Source organism: Lissotriton vulgaris, chromosome 12 (assembly GCF_964263255.1).
Source record: "Lissotriton vulgaris chromosome 12, aLisVul1.2, whole genome shotgun sequence".
In the NCBI taxonomy this organism is placed as follows: Eukaryota; Metazoa; Chordata; class Amphibia; order Caudata; family Salamandridae; genus Lissotriton; species Lissotriton vulgaris.
In genome coordinates this window covers 600,025,031-600,044,179 of record NC_141700.1, presented here as the reverse complement: position 1 = coordinate 600,044,179, position 19,149 = coordinate 600,025,031, and the positions used below count along the sequence as shown (strand labels likewise).

The following is a 19,149-nucleotide window of genomic DNA, read 5'->3' as shown; positions in this document are numbered from 1 at the left end:
AAAAACTGAAAGAATAAACATGCCAGCAACAGCGCGCAGGGAATTATTTTCGCCCCAGTAACATCTGACTGTAGCAAGGACTCGCTGTAAGCCTTATTCGCTCCTGTCGTGTGTTGGGCTGTAGATAAAGATGATGCACCGGTAGCCACTTCTGCGAGGCCTGAAGCAGGTGAAACACAAATTGTGAGGGGGCAGAGTCATTGTATGCCACTTTTCGGGTTTCAGTGAGAGGACGTCTCCGGCGGCAGCAGCACAGCATAACCGATCTCCCGAAAGGTGCCGAAGACAATTATTCTCTTCAGTGCTCCACCCACCTTCCCCTCAGTCTTGGTTCCCAGGAGCGAGCCCCCAGCGGGCACCCTGCCCACGCCAAGCCCCTCAGCGGTGCTCCACGTACACACCTTCGCTGAGGTTCCCAGCCACTGGTCCCACGGCAGTCACGTGATCTGCCGACGGGTCACGTGACCACTCTCCAGCGTCGCCATCTTGGCTGTGTGGAGTCACCGCTGTTGCAGAAGGAGCGTGAATCCCCTGCACCGGAGTCGCAGGTACCGGGGGCTTTTTTTCCCGAGGGGAGGAGGCAAAAAATCAGCGACTACGGTGGTTTGGGGCATTTCCGCTCCAATCTTTGCGTTGATTTTTTATTTTGTCACACCGTGCGTGCAGTACATTCAACTAACGTGTGTGGAAACTAAATACCTAGCTGTCTGTTTTGAACTGTCTCCCCTTACAGTGACAGCCACTGTACCAAACCTGTGTGTGTCCTGTATACAGGCATTCCACACAGACCATCCTGTACCCTAGCTAGCCTGTATATTCGAGCGCATATGCAGTCACCACTTGCCACCGCATGGACACCACTCACGCGCATGGCCAGGCGGGGATTGTGCGGTCTCCGTACTTGCCCCCGCTTCTATCCACCTGGTCTCAGAGTATGTCAGTGTTCGGTTTACTTTATGTTTACATGTTGGGTACTTTGTTCCTTTATGGAACTCCTGTGGAACGTGGCATAGAGGGTCCCTCGTGGCGGTTTCAGCAGTTGTCGTTGGAGCAGCTGCGAGGGAGTGTCGTGTGCTGCCCTGACTACCGTACAAATAAACCTCCATCTACTCAACATTTCCATGCTGCTTGGTACCTTCACTCTCGTGGGAGTAAACCCCACAGTCTGCTTACAGCAATTAGCACCCGGCTGTTTCTCTCATACTCAAGCCACCAGCGGGTGTGCTTTGTATCCCCGCTTCTTCTTGTCTTTAAGCCACGTCTGTACACCTTGCTGCCCTTGTTCTTATTCCCTCCAGTCACGAATATGCCGCCTCCCACTCAGGCAAGCATCCTCTTTCACTCTGTGCTGAACGCAATAGCAGCCTTCTGGCACTACATGCTCCTTGTCAGCTCAGAACGTGTAGGGGCTTGTATTGCCTCCTCAAGTGAGCTTCTGGGATCCACTCTATGGCCTCCCATTGGTGGAGGTTTATGATAATGATTGACAGGCAACCATTAAGGTGAAGTCTTATTCTCTCGTTGATTCTATGTCTACACGCCCCGGGTCACTTTCCTCTATGATGACGGGTTCTTTGGCTGTGCCTGATTCTGCTGCTTTCTTCTCTGCCCAGTGTGGTTTGTCAGACCAAGCTATGGCTCTTGCCTATCAACCAGTGACTTTTTTCCATTCTGCAAGTTTTTATTCTGGAACGTGGCAATTGTACGTTCTAAGTTGTCGCTTGTTTCTTGGGCTGAGTTTCTTCAGGAATTTCATTTTCTCTTTTCAAGCAGACTTGGGCCATTGACCCTATTCACATTAATGGTTTGAACACATTTTACCAACCCACTGTTCCATCTAATGCTAATAGATCAAATGGTGGGTTTTCTGTCTTTGTTTCGAAAACTGTGCCTTACCCTACGTTTAAAATCGAGTCTAACTCACTTTAATATTTGATTATTGTTTTGAAAATTTTGCACAACTGTCACTTTATAATTGTTAATTTGTACAGTAATGCCTTGCCATCTGATGTCACTACTGTGCTAACCCAGATCGAGCACTATTTGAATAGTTTCCCTTGTATTGGAGGGGAAGGAAAGCCTTTTATGTGAGGAGATGATTTTAACCCTAATTTATGCCTCCCCCACCCCCCCAAAGGATTTGTGGCAGGGTGGACACTAATGACAATGACCAAACCCAGTTTAGTCACAGCGTTCATGAAATGAAACCGACCGATTTATTGATCAAGTTTGACCTTGCCTTTGCCAATGAATTGTGTATTTCTTCAGTCCCATTTCATCCTACTTTAAATGGTGATAGCCGCAATACTGTTATTGACTACATTCTTGCGTCACATAACCTTGAACAATTATGTGACTTTACCACCCACTCTTTTGCTATGAGTGATCATGTTCCCCAAAGCTTAAAAGTTAAACAGGTGTGGGGTTTAACCCCTTGCATGCTGCCGCGATTCTGCGCCTGTGCGGCAAAATCGCGAGTGGGCGGGTTTATGACGGCCCCCAGCCGTCATCAGCACACGAGCGCCGTAGTGCATGACGGATGGAGGCCGTCATCAGCATGCAAGGGGTTAAAAAGTTATCTTGGTGTGTCCTCTCTTGATAACACGTTGTTATCCACCCGATGCATCCCCTCGTTGTGTTGGTTGGGGGGGGGTCAGTCCGAATACTCTCCTTGAAAAATTGATCTCCATTTACAGGGTTGCCTTTGATATGTTTAAATTACTAAACCAATGATGAGGTGGTTAAGATGGCTTTTATTAAAATCTCCAGTGGGATTAAACAAGCTTTAACTAAAATTACGTCCTAGTCCAACTCCCCTACGCCATGTTGATTCAGCATTAATTGTACGATAGCCCACAAGCTCCTAATGAAAGCTCTCCTTTAGTCTCGGTGCTGCTCTGCTTAAGTGAGTAGCTGTAGGTTAGCGCTGAAGACGAGAAAAGGAGTAAAAGAAATTGGTGTGGGAAACCTTGATTGAAGCCAGTCTGGCCAAGGACATCTTTTTTTCAGTGTAATTAATGGCCCCTCATTAAAGGATAAAAGCTCTTGGAGATTAGAGTTGGCCATTAATAAGTCTGACTGGGTTGTCCACTTCTCTGAGATTTAATCTATCTCTAGCACGCATGTTCAGGGTTAAAATCCAGTGATACCTTTTGGCTTTAGTAATCTATCTTTTACTCTTGATGAAATCACCACAGCAGTAATAGGTAACAAGTGCCGTAAAGCCCCTGGTCCATATGGTGTTCCCATTAATTTTTTTAAGGCCAATTTATCTCTGTGGGGTCCAATTTTGACAAGAGTTTTAGGGGCCTGTTGCCGTTCTAGTATTCTGGATTTCTGGTCAGAGTCTGTAATCTATCCTATCTTCCAGAACGGGATCGTTCTAACCCTGCCTGCTACCTCCCCATATCCCTACTTTATTCACTGTTGAAAGTTACAGGGAAAACCGTACTGAATCAACTTGAAGAATGGGTTGAAGCTTCCAACATCCTTTCAGACCTCCAATACGGTTTTCGCAGAGGGATGGGTACAATAGAGCAGGGGCTTATTCTCAACTTGATATAGGCAAATATACTCTAATGAAAAAAGGCGAGCTGTATCAGATGTATGACGTTACCACACATACATTTACTTCGCAGTCCATTACATCACGGTTTTTACAACGCAAGTCGTTACAACGACTTGCGTTGGAGGGTGCTGGACTTAGGAGTAGTATAATTTACTATTCCAACTCCAGCCTATGTACAGTAGGGGAGGTGTTGGATAGTAAATTATACTGTTCCTTTTCCTAGAGCGCCATCCAGCGCAAGTCGTAACGACTTGCGTTGTAAAAACCGCGATGTAATGGCATCGTGATGTAATCCCCGCCTTGTAAATGATGTTTCCCCGCTGTATCTAGCTTTTGTTGACTTTTTGCGTGCATTTTTCTGTGCCCTTCATAGCCAACTCTGGGCAGTTTTATCTGAGATAGGGGTGGAGCCATTGATAATTGCCCTTATTAGAGACATTTGTTCAAGGGAAAGAAAGGCAAGGGTGTGCTTTGGCTGTAGGGGTGAATGTACTGGTGATTTCAAGCTTGAAAGAGGGGCTAGAGAAGGCTTCATCTTGGTGCCTCTTTTGTTTACCCTGTATGATAATAACTTAGGCTCCATATTAAGCAACAACTGTAAAGATCTCCCCATAATTTGCCATAGACCTATCCCATGCCTGCTTTACACGGTCAATGCTGTCGTCATGTCACATACTCCCTTGGACTTACAGAGACTATTGCAAAACCTTTGTCATGAAGTGTGGGAGAAAAGCGAGGAATTGCCGGAATCTCATGGCCCGGAATACTAAGTTAAGTTTTACCCCCACATTTTCCTACCTGGATATTTTATTTGACGAACACTGCACACGGTGCACAGCTGTGAATAACAGAAAGTCACATTTTAGCATATATTTAATAGCTCTTTTAAATTTCGCCACTAAAATAGACAACAAACCTATGAGGGAGATGTTTACTATTTCTAATGCTAAACCTGTCTCTTTTGCTCTCTACGGGGCTGGCATTTGGGGCTATTTTAATGTTAATCCTCTTCAGACGGCCGAGAAAGCCCTTCTTAAGAACCTTTTGTCGAATCCTAAAAACTGTGCCACAATTGTATGTCAATCTGAATTGGGCGGTTATGTTTCTATCAGACCTGTTTAAATGTCAGCCAATTCTACTTCGGCACAAGCTGTGGACTTCCAAATGTACTACTTATTGATACCTGTTGTATTATTATTATGTATTTTAGATTGTATGCTTTTTTGTGTGGAAATCAAATAAAGCTGATCTTGATTTTGACCCCTCCCATTTAAGTCGGCCCAATACTTAGTTCTGTTCTCCCAGCTCTGCCCTGCGGAGTGACCCGTCCTTCCGTGTGACTTATTACACACCCACGTTTGAACTGCCAGATATTTCTTAACGAAAACACGGACCTTGTTCGGGGATACATTATTTATCTAAATAATTGAGTTGAATACGAGAGCACAAATTTTATTCTCGCCGTTTTATTCCACCTCAGTGGCTTTTGCCTCTCTTATTGGACGCATTATCAATATAAGTTGCTCATTTGGGGATAACTTACCGTTTTATTCCACCTCAGTGGCTTTTGCGTATTTTATTGGACTCATTAGCAATGTAAGTTGCTCGCTTAGGGTTGAACATTGGTGTTTGATATTTTTCACTATGTTGTCCTTCGCTCGATCTCAAAAGCAAGGGGCGGCCTTACAGTAGGGTTCCATCCTACAATGCATAAAGTAATGTTTTGGTAAAATAGATAGAAATGTGAAAATAATTCATGCATAGGGCTCTCAGTCACATGAGGAACTATAAATGCTGCTTCGACATATTTGTTTGCCTCCCTATCATAGATCAGCTTTGCATTACTACACACTATTATATCATCTGGATGAATTATAATGAGCCTTTTAAGAAAGCAGCAGTCCTTTCCAGTTGAGCCCACAAAGTCTATATATGTTAAAAAAAGTATTATCCAATAATAAATAGTATGTCTAGTAATACTATTTCCAGCTCTTGTTATTTTACACTAGCTTACCCGTCGCGCGTTGCTGCGATCTCAGAAGAAAGGAAATTCAAGGAAACTCGTTATGATAACATTAAATTTACATTGTGTCATTGTTATTGAAACTTATTAATTTTATTTCTGAAAACATTTCTAAGTGTGGCTTGAGCAGTGCGTCCGCAATTTGCTTCCAATCTTGATTCTGGTTGCTCTCCTGTTTCATTCGAGCGGGCTTGAGCAGTGCGTAATCGATCTGCTTCCAATCTGGATTCTGGTTGCTTGTTCGTTTGAGAAGAACAGGCTTGAGCAGTGCATACTCGATCGGCTTCCAATCTTGATTCTCGTTGCTTGTTCGTTTGAGAATTACGGGCTTGAGCAGTTTGTATTCGAACAGCTTCTAATCTTGCTTCCCGTTGCTCGTCTGTTTCTGAAGCTCGTAATGCCTTTTTCTTTCGTGCTTCTAATGTAGATTGACCAATCGATTTCCGTTTGGGGGTCATAACTGTCGACGATGCTCGCAAATTCGCTGTCTATTTCAGTATTCGAAAGATTATGAGGGCCCTGGGGGGCCGATTTAAAAATATTTTTTTGACAGAAACCTTCGTGGGAGTGTACTCAACAACTTCTCAAAGTTTCATGGTGTAGTAATGCATAAAGGACAAACAAACAGACAGACATACTTTTATATATATATATATATATATAATTATAAAAAACGTTGGGGAAATATTTTTCCAATTTATGGTAATTGGAACCTATTTGGATGCCCTAGGTCAGGCATTTTCGTGGCTTGTTTGTTGTTGTGAAAATCCTTTCACGCCTGTGAAGTAATCTGACAGGCATATTTAAGTCATTGGGAATGTACTCTGCTTTGCTTGAGCACAGCTAGTGCTACAAATGTCTGGTGCCATGCATCACCTGATTTCCTACTGCCGTCTTTCATTTGAAATGTCAAATTTTTGGAGTTGTAGTCTTGGGTCAGTTGATAGTCAAACTAACATAGCTGGAAACTAAACAAAACAGGCCCGTCAATGCTAATAGGTCTGACTTTTAAATGAAAGAATGTCCCCAGTCAGCGATTGTTTTAGGCATTCAGTAAGTCTTCATACATGCACTCTGTCACTCATTTGACACTCATGCATCGATTTATCCACCCACTATTTCTTGCATTCATCCACTTATACAACCACAATAAACACACACACAAACTCAACAACATTTGCAAGATTAATTAAAGTAGAAAACAAAAGCATGTGACCACCTGAGCAGGCAATAACAAATATTATTAAACATAGCAGCAGGTGGCCGCCTTGCAGTGGTATTGTACATGGTGTTAAATTGTTTTGAAGTTCCAGCATGGCCTCCACATATAGACCATCCTGGTCTAGAGATGGTGCCTAATGGGAGGCTGCAAAGAAATAGCCTGTTAACACTGTCTGTGGAGCTGTAGTACGTTCTAAAATAGTGAAATTAAAAAGAGGGCAAGGAAAGGAATGAGTGGAAATAATGGAAAACTGAATAACTGGCCCACCAGTCCTGTCAGTGAAGCACACTTAAATGGATGTGCATGTAATTAGAAAAATGCCATCTCTCATCGGGACGACCCACTACCCTGTTTTGAATGTTATCATGGATGCAAGCAGAGGACTTAAGCAGTTGGCTCTATTGTCATGCGAGCGACAGTATCGATCTGTCTGTCTCTCCCAGACGAGTAAGCCCATCAGACCTTCTGCAGAGATTCTAGAAAGAATTATTACAGTGCAATCTTGCCTACAAATATAATCTGCGAGGTTTTGTGTATAAAATACCTATGCAGGCTTAACATGTTATAATGACAACCTACTCTAAGGTTTATTGGGTTTAACATATGTGTTTCGGAATAAATACATTTGGCTTATTGGCTTAATACTCTATTTAAAAAAAGAAAGGGAAAAACCGCAAACAGAACAATGGCATCTGGCATACCTTTTCTCAATGAACTAGTCAGGTGTATAGTCTTTATTATAAACTACTATATTCTACTGCATTGAGGTTAAGACTTCCCGGAGTACAGCCATAGAGTACACAGTAATAAAATAAAAAATATGTAAACAGTTATAGTTGTCAAAGCCCTATAAAATACAGCTTTAACCAACCATTGGCTTTCGACCAAACCCAACAGAAGCATGCTGAACTACTCCTAAGCTACCAACCATCATACATACAGGTATAAAATTACACATACGTACAAAATTATAGTTGACAAAAACATTATACAGTAATTATTAATAGGTTCTAGGATTATCTCAATGAATATCTTCTACCCACAGGATTTGTCATAGGGGACGATAAACACCAAACCGTTGCCAATTATGGTAATCTGTGACATTTCTTGTTGCAAAATACCGGTCTGTAGCCTGTAACAGAGCAGCATAGCTTTCCACTGTTTAACACCTTGCGTGCTGCCCCGATTTCCCCCCGGTGCTGGACATTCCATAACTGGGTGTGGTCATGACGGAACCATTCCGTCATCAGCACAGCTCAACCGTGACTGATGACGGAATGGTTCTGTCACAAGCATCGAAGGGGTTAAGGCCTATTAGTGTTAACAAATACTATTCCCAGTAAATACGCCAAGCTTACTGCTTTTGTCATAACATTTTATAATAAAGAATTAGACACTTGGCATAACTTTTACCAGTGAACCAATCAGGCCTGTACCCTTCATCATTGGATTCACACCATAACCAACTCAGGCATGCTCTATTTAGGGTAAGCAAACCAACAAGCCAACCATCAGGCATAAGGTCACAACATTAGCTGTTTGCAATGCAAAATGCTAGTTCTCCTAACCGGGCTTAACAGTGATGATCATGGTACCAAACTTCTACCCCCATGGCTTGTTATAGGGGATACGTACCCCTAAAACCCTTGACTAGTACGGTAAACTGTGAAATTCCATGTAACAAAATTCCGCAGCAGATTTTAATAGAATAAACACTTAAATGGTTATTGACTTTATTCTTTTTTGCAGTAAATAAGTCTGACCCAATGACGTTATTGAAACACTTTTCGTAACAAACACATCTAGATTATAAGAAGGCTTGTCATCATAACCAACAAAGCCCTGCTGTATTGAACATAAGGGTTCACACTTGGTTACAATGGAATAGCTATTACAACAAGCATTTACAATGCAATGGTTTCGCCTTTGGAAAAGTTAGAGCTATTGGCATTGTAAATGACAATTTGTATTTATGTGTTGGTTTTGAAAACAGATAAATAAATGGCATTGTCATTTACATTGCCATTAGCTTAATCTCTCGCAAATGTGAGACCTATTGTACCCTGCGGACGAGCTCAGCAAATAGCAATTACTACCACACACACACACCCAGAGCCAGCCACACACCCAGAGCCAGCCACACACCCAGAGCCAGCCACACACCCAGAGCCAGCCACACACACACACCCAGAGCCACACACACACACCCAGAGCCACACACACACACACCTAGAGCCTCACACACACCCACCCAGAGCCACACACACACACACCCACCCAGAGCCACACCCAGAGCCACACACACCCAGAGCCACACACACCCAGAGCCACACACACCCAGAGCCACACACACCCACCCAGAGCCACACACACACCCAGAGCCACACACCCCCAGAGCCACACACACACACACACCCAGAGCCACACACACACACACACCCAGAGCCACCCCCACAGCCACACACACCCACCCAGAGCCACACACACCCACCCAGAGCCACACACACCCACCCAGAGCCACACACACCCACCAAGAGCCACACACACACACTCAGGAGAGCAAGCACAGCGAGGGGGCAGGGAATCAAGCACAGCGAGGGGGCAGGGAATCAAGCACAGCGAGGGGGCAGGGAATCAAGCACAGCGAGGGGGCAGGGAATCAAGCACAGCCAGGGGGCAGGGAAGCGAGCACAGCCAGGGGGCAGGGAAGCGAGCACAGCCAGGTTGCAGGGGAGCAAGCACAGCCAGTTTATTGTAAGTCCTTCGACGTTCTGAATAAGAAGTTGCCCTTTGGCCTCATTCCACTATATTGTAACAAAACTCTTGCAATATCCTTAAAATGTGCGTTAAGGGGTTCTCTTATCTCCTACATAAATGCATCTTCAATATTCCAGCCCTGAGGGATGTAGAAGGTGCTTTGCAGACTGAAGGGAGGAGCTACAACAATGTCAGCTAAAATCATTGTTTTTATTAATTCCTTCTGGCCCCAAGCTTGAAAAATCGACAAAGAAAATATTGTCTGTAACAAGAAGATTGCGGTCTTGTTTTTTGCCGTGCAACTCAGTTATCTTTCCTTGCAATACTCCGGATTCGTCCTCCCTTTTCTAACATTACTGCTGCGTGTTTAGCTTCCCTCGCCCCCATTGGCACGTTCTGCGTCCGTAGCTTCCATTTTTTAGGAAATTCAACAGTGAAGATAATTTTTTTTAAAGTATTTAGCGTTTTAATACTGGATATTATGGTTTCAATTGGTGGCATTTTACCGTGTCCGAGGTGCCTACGAGTGTTTCTTTACACATGATCTTTGTCCAAGGTCCTGTGTCCTACATTATCTCGGCATACAACATGACCATGCCATAAAGTTAGCATGGCGCTATTAAAACTTGGGAGGGGGACGCGGGCCTGAGCTCTGTAATTATGTTCAACTGGGGTCAAGCCAAGCGAAGGCAGGATTAACGTTAATTACTACTTCGAGAAGCTGACCTTTCTAGGACAGAACACGACGCAGGGGTTAATAAACTAAGCAGGAAGTGGCCATGGCTAAAGAAAATGCATCACAGCAGCCATGGAGCTGGAGCACTTCCCGTGTACACTTCCTCTTGCAGGGGACGTAGCAGATCTGTCAGTTAATGAGAAGCAGTCTTCGCTGCCTGGGCGCCTTCCACTTCTGAGAAGGGGCGTCAGAACAAGTGATGCTCTGTGCTCGGGCCAGGGTGGGTTGCAGCAGTCTGAGGCCAAACAACTAGGCCAAGGTCGTAGCTGTGGTTCACGCTGGGCTTCCAGGAGTGGTTTCGACCGTACCCCAATCCAAACAGGATACACCTACAGTCCTCCCATACAGGTTCATGCAGAACTAAAAAGTCGTAACAGCCCACTCCGTTTTAGGAGAACCGTCTACATCTCCAGTTGAAATCGTATTCAAGCCGACGCTCATCACACCTCAGTCCTAGCAGAACTACCTGCAAATGCAGCCCTTGCATTTCTATTCACAAAGAATTGCCCAAATCTACAACCACCTCACGTCAGATCAAGAGTAAATAACCAGAGCTGCAGCCTTTGCATCGGGAACGGGCACACGGGCAGAACTGTACAGAGTGATAACCAAAGCACAACACTCTATTGGAAACAAAGCAGCACAGGACCCTGCAACATACAAGCAGAATCACATATAGCACCAGTGTTACCACCCTGGATTAGGCAAAACTACTCAGTCATGCTGCATCCATCTCTACCAGGTCGAGGAAGAACCAGAGTTCAGCAGCAATCAGACTCCACTCCCACCGGAGACACGGACAGCGGGGGGGAGGGCGGGAACGGGCACACGGACAGCGGTAGGGGGGCAGGAACGGGCACACGGGCAGCGGGAGGGGAGGGGAGCACTCACCAGGACTTCTTCTGGTGGCGGTCGGCCTGGAGGAATGACCCAAAAAAAACTAAAAATAAATAAACCACCACCCACCGCCGCAATGACGTTCACAAAGGGGCGGAGAGGGAAAAAATTGCCGGAACGCCCACGAATCGCCTCGGACAATGACTGACAGATCTCTCTTCCAATGGCTAGCCTCCATTTATGGAGCTAGCCAATGGAAGAGAGAGGCGGGACAAAGCCACATACTGTTCTAACATAAGACTTCGCCTGCGCGAACGCTGCTGCGCAGCGAACGCCAGGCGAAACCTAAAAAGGATCGAATTCTGTAGGAGAAGTTGATTAATAGCATTGTGTTGACATTTGTTTGACTTTAAAGGGCAAGCTTTATACACCACAGTGCCATATTTGTGTCAAGCGCAATAGCTTTGCTTTATAAAGAGCCTGGTTCAAGCAGCTGGATAAACAAATGATCAAAGCTGTTAGGAGGGGAATCGCTCTTTCTGTGGAAACACATAACTTTTGACAAAGTAAAAAGATGTACTCAGATGAACCAACATCTGTGTGGAGCCACAAACCCTCTCTGTAGTACTTCTGGCTGCACTGCCTTTTGATAACATAAGGTCCGGTGACAACTACGCGGTCAAGCTAGACCTAAAACCAGAAGAAGGGAAACCTACTCCACTGATGTGAAGTCTTGAGCTTATTTCAGAGTGGTTTGAAAATTCTGAGGGTTTTCTACTACTGAGGACAGCTCAGGTATGTAGACGGTATGTGTTTTTTGTTTTTTTGTTCTTCAAATGGCACACTTGGGAGGAGGCGAATCCAAATGACCCCTCCCCCAGGGCTCGAAAAATCAAAAAAATGGTAGTTCTGCAGGACTAGTACCTTAAAAAAATGTCCTCGACCTAACTGCAACCTACTTGACCTCCGTCTCTGAAAGCGGAGCAAATGTTACAAGATATCAAGATTTAAAGGCATCTTTATTGCTCATTAACTTTGTGAGCAATAAAAATGCCTTTAAATCTTATCTTGTCACATTTGCTCCGTTTTCACAGACAGAGGACAAAAGTTGGTTTGTTTTCCTACTCGCCAGAAAGGGCGAGTAGGACCTAAAAACAGCTCGACCTTGTTAAATTTAGCTTGACTATCTCAGTGGTCGAGTGGAATTTTCGAGCTCTGCCCTCCCCCCTTAGGTTTTTGGCAAGTGGCGCTAGCCAAAACAGACGTGGACGGTGATAGGTTTCCAAGGCGCTTGGAGGGTTTTGTTATGGTTTACTAAGGTCATGCTAGGTCCTGGTGACCCTTTGATCTTGTTGGGTAGGGCGTGGTTTCTAGTGGTTATCCATCTGCCCTTCCCACCTTTTAAAAGCATGGTTGGTGTTTTTTTTTTCATTCTAAAGATGTTTGTGGCTTTGGTGGGTGTTGGTTCTCTTGTGGGGTCTTGGAGTTGCTGGAGGGGTGCCCTTTTACCTAAACGTTTGTTATCCTGTGTTCACTTTTATTGGAATTTAGGTTTGGTGGGCTGTGTTGGTTTGTTTGCTGCATTAGTGCTGGCAGTGGCAGGAAAAGGAGGAGATGTGGATGAGTCTGAGAGGGCTGGAGTGTCGCCGGCCGGATGTATTCAGCTCAAAAGGGGTAGGGGAAGAGGAGGGGAAAGCAAGTAATGGCCACCTTTAGATGAAAGGAAGATGATCAAGGGCATGGCAACAGGAAGGACACAGTCTCAGATGATGGTGAATGGATGGGGACACTGCCAGCTATGATTGACATTGATTGTTAGGGTTTGTGGGAGTGCAAGGAGGTTTAAAATAGTTTGAGTGATTTTTGTTTTGTTTTGTACTATAGTTTGAATCTTGTGCATGCACTGTGATACCGCTTACGGACCTTTCCTAATAAAGCACCTTTTACACCTTTTATTAGTTGGTCTATGGGCTTATGCTCCGTCTCACCCGATGTAGTGCGTTTCAAAGACACATCGGCAAGTTACCTCGATGATCGTTTTCAGCACCTACTCCACTTGTGCCCATAAAATGAAGTACTCTTGCTTCTCTGCATTGAAATAGTATCATTTTTTATCGCCCATTCAACAGTTGCTGGACATGCGGCCTAAAATAGCGCTGTGTGCATATTTGGATCCGTTGCCCCCGGCCCCCTTCTGAACTGTGCCTCTGCGTACTTTGGAAGCTTTCCAACAGCTGCTACCTGTCGAACCGTGCAGTTTAGCTGCAAAGAGTCAGTCAGTGTAAAGAAACCAGGTCTCTCAAACGCCAGGGATGAGCACCAGCATCAAACCACCCACACTGTAGTCCAACTACTACAGGCTTTTCGTTAGTGTTTTCGGTTTTAGGCAATTCTTTTAAAAAAAAAAGTTTTCTCAGTGTTTCTCCCAACTTTCTTTAAAACTATTCTTAATTCCTGCCTATGTGTTCCCTAATACTATTTCAATCTTATCGTTTGGTGTTTTGTGTTGTAGGTGTAGTGGACACTAAAAGGACACGTTCACCAGCCTCTTGTCTTTCTTGTCTCAGAGGCTATCAGGCTTTAACTGGCAGAGCGAATGTTCTTTGTAATTGTGTTGGCGTCGTACCAAAATAAAATGACGTGGGCTCCATTTCTCTGACGGCAGTAATGTATTCCGGGAGTTACCTTTCACCTGCTACATTGTTTGCAACCGGATGCAACAGAGGTTTATTTTTCTCACCGATAGCTTCTCCATAGACTCGTCATGACATTGCCATAATTAGAAAGCTTTCATTTTTGTATTGTATAAGGCAATGTAAAAAGAAATATATTGAATATCAAGTATTGCGAGGTCGAAACGAGACAAATAAACACCTTGCATATTGAGACCATCATAAACTTGGTACATGTCGGAGCTTGCTGCTCTTTCTTGTTATACTTATTTAAATAATTTTTTTATTTTTATAAATCTGTTAAATTTTCTTTCTCCAGACAAAAAGGGACAGTGTTATCTAAGAAACCTGTATAATTGTATCTACACCTTATGAACGTTCCTCCTTTCTCTCCCTGAAAGGTGATTTGGCAAACCTTTTAAACTGTGCCTTCCACCGGGCAGTATGCCTTACTCGCCTCCGCTTTGAGAGGTGGCAGCTGTCCGTTAGGGGCACAATTAATGGCTCGGTGAAACAGTAAGGATTTTTCCTTCTTAACTTTATTATGATTTTTTTGGGGTACCCATACCTATTATCCTGCTGACTCAAAAATGAGAGTGAAGCTAGTTGTTTAAGAGGAGTATATTATTAAGGTGAATTATTCGTTTTTTTGGAGGTTGATGTAGTTGGAAAAGAGGTTACCATGTTGAAGTCAATGGAAGTGTTATGCTTGTCAGCAGTGCGAATGGAGTGCAAACAGGGTGACATGTCAAACGAGTTGTTATATATGTATACTTAACTTCACAACGCTTTAGGGGTGCAACAAATAACGAAATACCCTTTTCACTAAAGTTACTTTTCTGAAGAAAAACCCTGCAAAACTTTGCCGAAGAAACTTACACCTATAAAATATACCACATCTTTAATGTAGTTCTTCTTTCCTGTTTTATTGGCCATAAACCTCTAGCGCACCCCTGTGTAATGCGTAATGGAGTGGAAAAGTGGGATCTGAGGTGCACTCTGCCCTCACCAAGATTGCATGCTCAAAGAGATAGCTATCAATAGTGCAGTAGGTACAGGGGATCCATTGAACCCCAAATATGTCTGTGTCGTACCACCCAACCAGCGGATCAGGACCTATTTTCTTTGGTCACAGGGTATCCTTGCTATGTTACTGTGCATTTGCTAATGCAAAATGTTGCTATTCAGGATGTTGGAACAGACAATCAAGTTAATATCCTGTATAGGAAAGGGGCGCGCGGCTTGGTCGGCTGCAAAATGGCCGCACTCTAAGTGGGCTTTGCTGGCTAAGCTACTTTATCCGCCACCATCCTGCAGGCATCTCTACTACACCCGCACTGAACTGTGATTTCCTGGCTTTGGGGAGCACCGGGCACCCACCGGTCCAACTCCGACGTTTCTGGGTGCTTCCCCGGCGGGGATTCCTGTCTCGAGGCTGGTGCTGGGCTCCCGTGCCGGGGGGCCACTCTCCTCTTCCTTGGAGCTGGTTGCGCCTGCGGAACCATGCTGTGGAGGTGCTGCGGTCGGAGGCCTGAAGTGGCGACAGGCGGTGAGTCGCGCTTTCTCTGGGGGGATCGTTGGCAGGGTTCGGGCGCCGTCTGCTGTGCGGTCTGGTCATGAGGCGACGCGGCCTGGTTTCGGCGTAGCGCGATTCCCCCGTCTTGTGTAAGTGCTACGGTGCCCGGGCCGGACTGAGGGAGCGACAGACCCCCCTTGCTCTCCCCGCTGGTTTTCTCTCCCCCTGGTGCGCACTCGCAAATAACTCCGGCTCCGCCCCCGTTGTGCAGCGTTGGCGGGGCCACCTGCTCCTGAGGCCCTGCCGCCCTGGAGTTTCCTGAACCCGAGCACGCACAGGCCTACCGGGGGCTTTCGGCCTCCAGCTTCCTGGCCTGCTCCTGGGTGTGCGGCGGGGAGGATTCCTGCTGTTCCCCGGTCTGTGCTCCTCACTGACTGCACCTGCTGTCACCTTGGCTGCCCTGTGACGACCCTGGCTGGCCTCGCAGTACCTCGGCGCTGGAATCCTTAGACTTGCAGGCCCTCCCCCTGTGCTAATCACCTCGGCTGCGGTCTCCTTCTGGGAGCTGCTGGGCCTGGTGGACAGACGCTCACCCACCTCCCGTCAGCCTCTACCTGGGCCTCATCTGGCGAATTGCTCACTGCAGCACCGCCCCCTGGCTTATCCTCTGGCCCCCCCTGTTGTGGCTACCTGGGGCCGGCCGGGGGCTCTGCACTGGCCTTGTGACTGGGTGCGACACCTGTTGAAGTGTGCCACTAGATCCTTCCTTGGCCCCAGGAGTTGTGCTGCTTGGGCCTGGGGCCCCCACGCCTGAGTGGTACTCCTGAGCTCCCTCGCACATTACCTGCTCGCAGTTGCTGGGCAAAGGACTGTACCGCAGGCTTCCATCCTCTTCTCCTGACTGCTGGCTATGCTGTGCTGCGGGGAACGCCTCCCCAGACCTGCTGGTACTGTCTCCTGGTCCCTCACTGGACCTTGTGCCCTTGGCCGCTGATTGCTTTTGTACCTAAAAGTGGGAGCCCACACTCCTGGGTTCCAAGACCTGTCTTGTGTTGTGGCTGCTCACCAAAATAATAAGTGGAGCCAAAATAAAGAAAGAAAGCTTTCTTTCTTGAGTCCCCTCACTCACCGAAGTTTCCTCACGGTGACATGCTTCATCATTGGGGCCATCCCAGTTCTCTACGAAAAGGGGCGTGCTGCGACTTGTGAATTACGTAGGAGCACTTCGTTGTGAAGGACTATGTGTGGTGCAAAAGTGTAGTGGGGTGGAGTGGGTGTTTGTGGATTAAAAATACCGTGCTAGTGGGCCTCAATAATTTATTCTGCTCCTAGGTTGGTATAGTTAAAATTGGGTTTACACTGTATTCCAACCTACTATGAAGGTAGGATCAGTGTATGGTCAACATGTTTCACGCTACCCCTGGCGTTTCTTCAGGACCATACAGGGACCAGCCCTGTATATGCCACTCCTATAAACCTAAATTAAGGGTTTGAAATTAATTAATTGAAAAAAGATTTCACAATTTATTAACGCTGCTCAATATAGAAACATGCGTGGTTCAGAATACATACGTTGTTGCTTATTGACGTATGTATTACTCATTGATGAACATTTACGGGTGCCTAATAGCACTTCATGGTCTCTGAGGGGGGCGGTGTCGCTTCTATGGAAACATTGTTCCTGATCCGCAACACCGCGTGGTATTACCTAGCTGTTTCCCCGTCGGACCCTCGCTAACCTCCTACATCCACCGCATGCAGCCTCCTATATTACGGTACAAAAGGGGGGTGGTGATGGACGGAGCATCTGAATCAATCAAACACTCACACCCAGTCAAATGATCTTGGTTTAATCCATCACCGTTCTTTAGCCCACTCTGCCACCCCAGTTCAGACATGGCTATATGCAAATCAGTCTGACCCTGTGCCTCATGGAAACAGTCCAGCCCGAACTGCCAAGCCATGTCTTCCCTGGACCGGAAACAAGCTTCCGAGGACCGGTTTCTGGCATTCCAGCCGTCTTCAGCCCTGCTTGCTTGAATCCAGTGGCAAAGTGAGCAAGGGACTCACGTCTGAGTATACCCTGCCACACTTATGGCGGCCAAAAGCGGTACAAAAGGGGGGTGGTGATGGACGGAGCATCTGAATCAAACACTCACACCCAGTCAAATGATCTGGGTTTAATCCATCACCGTTCATTAGCCCACTCTGCCACCCCAGATCAGACATGGCTATATGCAAATCAGCCCTTTTGTACCGCTTTTGGCCGCCATGAGTGTGGCAGGGTATGCTCAGACGTAAGTCCCTTGCTCACTTTGCCACTGGATTCAAGCAAGCCGGGCTGAAGACGGCTGGAGTGCCAGAAACCGGTCCTCGGAGGCTTGTTTCCGGTCCAGGGAAGACATGGCTTGGCAGTTCGGGCTGGACTGTTCCCATGAGGCACAGGGTCAGACTGATTTGCATATAGCCATGTCTGAACTGGGGTGGCAGAGTGGGCTAAAGAACGGTGATGGATTAAACCCAGATCTTTTGACTGGGTGTGAGTGTTTTATTGATTCAGATGCTCCGTCCATCACCACCCCCTTTTGTACCGCTTTTGGCCGCCATGAGTGTGGCAGGGTATGCTCAGACGTGAGTCCCTTGCTCACTTTGCCACTGGATTCAAGCAAGCCGGGCTGGAGTGCCAGAAACCGGTACTCGGAGGCTTGTTTCCGGTCCAGGGAAGACATGGCTTGGCAGTTCGGGCTGGACTGTTCCCATGAGGCACAGGGTCAGACTGATTTGCATATAGCCATGTCTGAACTGGGGTGGCAGAGTGGGCTAAAGAACGGTGATGGATTAAACCCAGATCTTTTGACTGGGTGTGAGTGTTTGATTGATTCAGATGCTCCGTCCATCACCACCCCCTTTTGTACCGCCTCCTATATTACAGCACTTAATGATGGCGGTTAGGGTAGGACCACCTCCCCGGAAGATATCAAATCCCGCTTACTCGATTTCTATTTACAGCTCTATTCTGCCGGCACCCCTTTGCCACGGTAGGAGTTTGATCAATATTTTGAGTCCATCGCCCTGGTCTGGCTCGAAGACTACCATCGTAAATTTCCCATTGAGCCATTTTCCAGGGAAGAAATACTGGCAGCCATCAACAGCCTACCCAGCGACAAGGCCCCAGGCCTGGATGGTCTTCATGCCTCGTTCGCTGACATCCTGGAGCCGCATCTGACGGCCATGTATAACTAGTCTTTCGACACTGGTCAATTCCCGCCCTCCCTGCGTGAGGCTTTGATTACCCTACTTCTCAAGCCTGACAAGCCCTCTGACCGCCGCGACTCCTACCGCCCCCTTTCCCGTATAAATATTGATAACAACATTTTTGCCGAATTGATCGCCTCTCGTCTTCTCCTATTAATGCTCACCATCGCCCTTCCTAATCAAATCTGGCTTCATACCTGGTAGGGCAACCTCACACAATGTTCGTACCATCTTTTCTGTTTTACATCAGATCAATCCCAACCTGCCGGCCGTAGCTGCCCTACTTGACACCCCTAAGGCGTTCGCGTTGGAGTGGCCTTTCCTATTTTACATCCTACCACGTATGGGTTTCAGCATCATCTTATTGCGTAAGATCAGACTCCTATATACCAACCCGTCGGCATGTCTCCGGATCAATGGTCAGGTCTCCCGACCCCATCAACATTGCCCGAAGCACCCATCAGGGGTGTCCATTATCGCCCATGCTTTTTGCCATCGTGATGGAGCCCCTGGCCGCTAGGCTCCGACAGCCCCATATTCACAGGGGCATTGGCTTTTCATCC

General features: G+C 46.4%; 1 protein-coding gene across 2 annotated transcripts in view; it reads left to right on the top strand.

Moving 5' to 3' along the window:
* The first annotated feature begins 144 nt into the window (after nt 1-144).
* Nucleotides 145-19,149, top strand: part of ZNF507 (zinc finger protein 507) — a 170,606-nt gene continuing 151,601 nt past the window's right edge. Inside the window, exon 1 of one of the 2 annotated variants that reach the window (XM_086945463.1) lies at nt 145-169. The gene's annotated coding sequence lies outside the window, so the exon portion shown is untranslated. Of the gene's footprint in view, nt 170-458; nt 549-19,149 lie in introns of those variants that run through there. The other variant, XM_086945462.1, reaches the window with a different exon arrangement.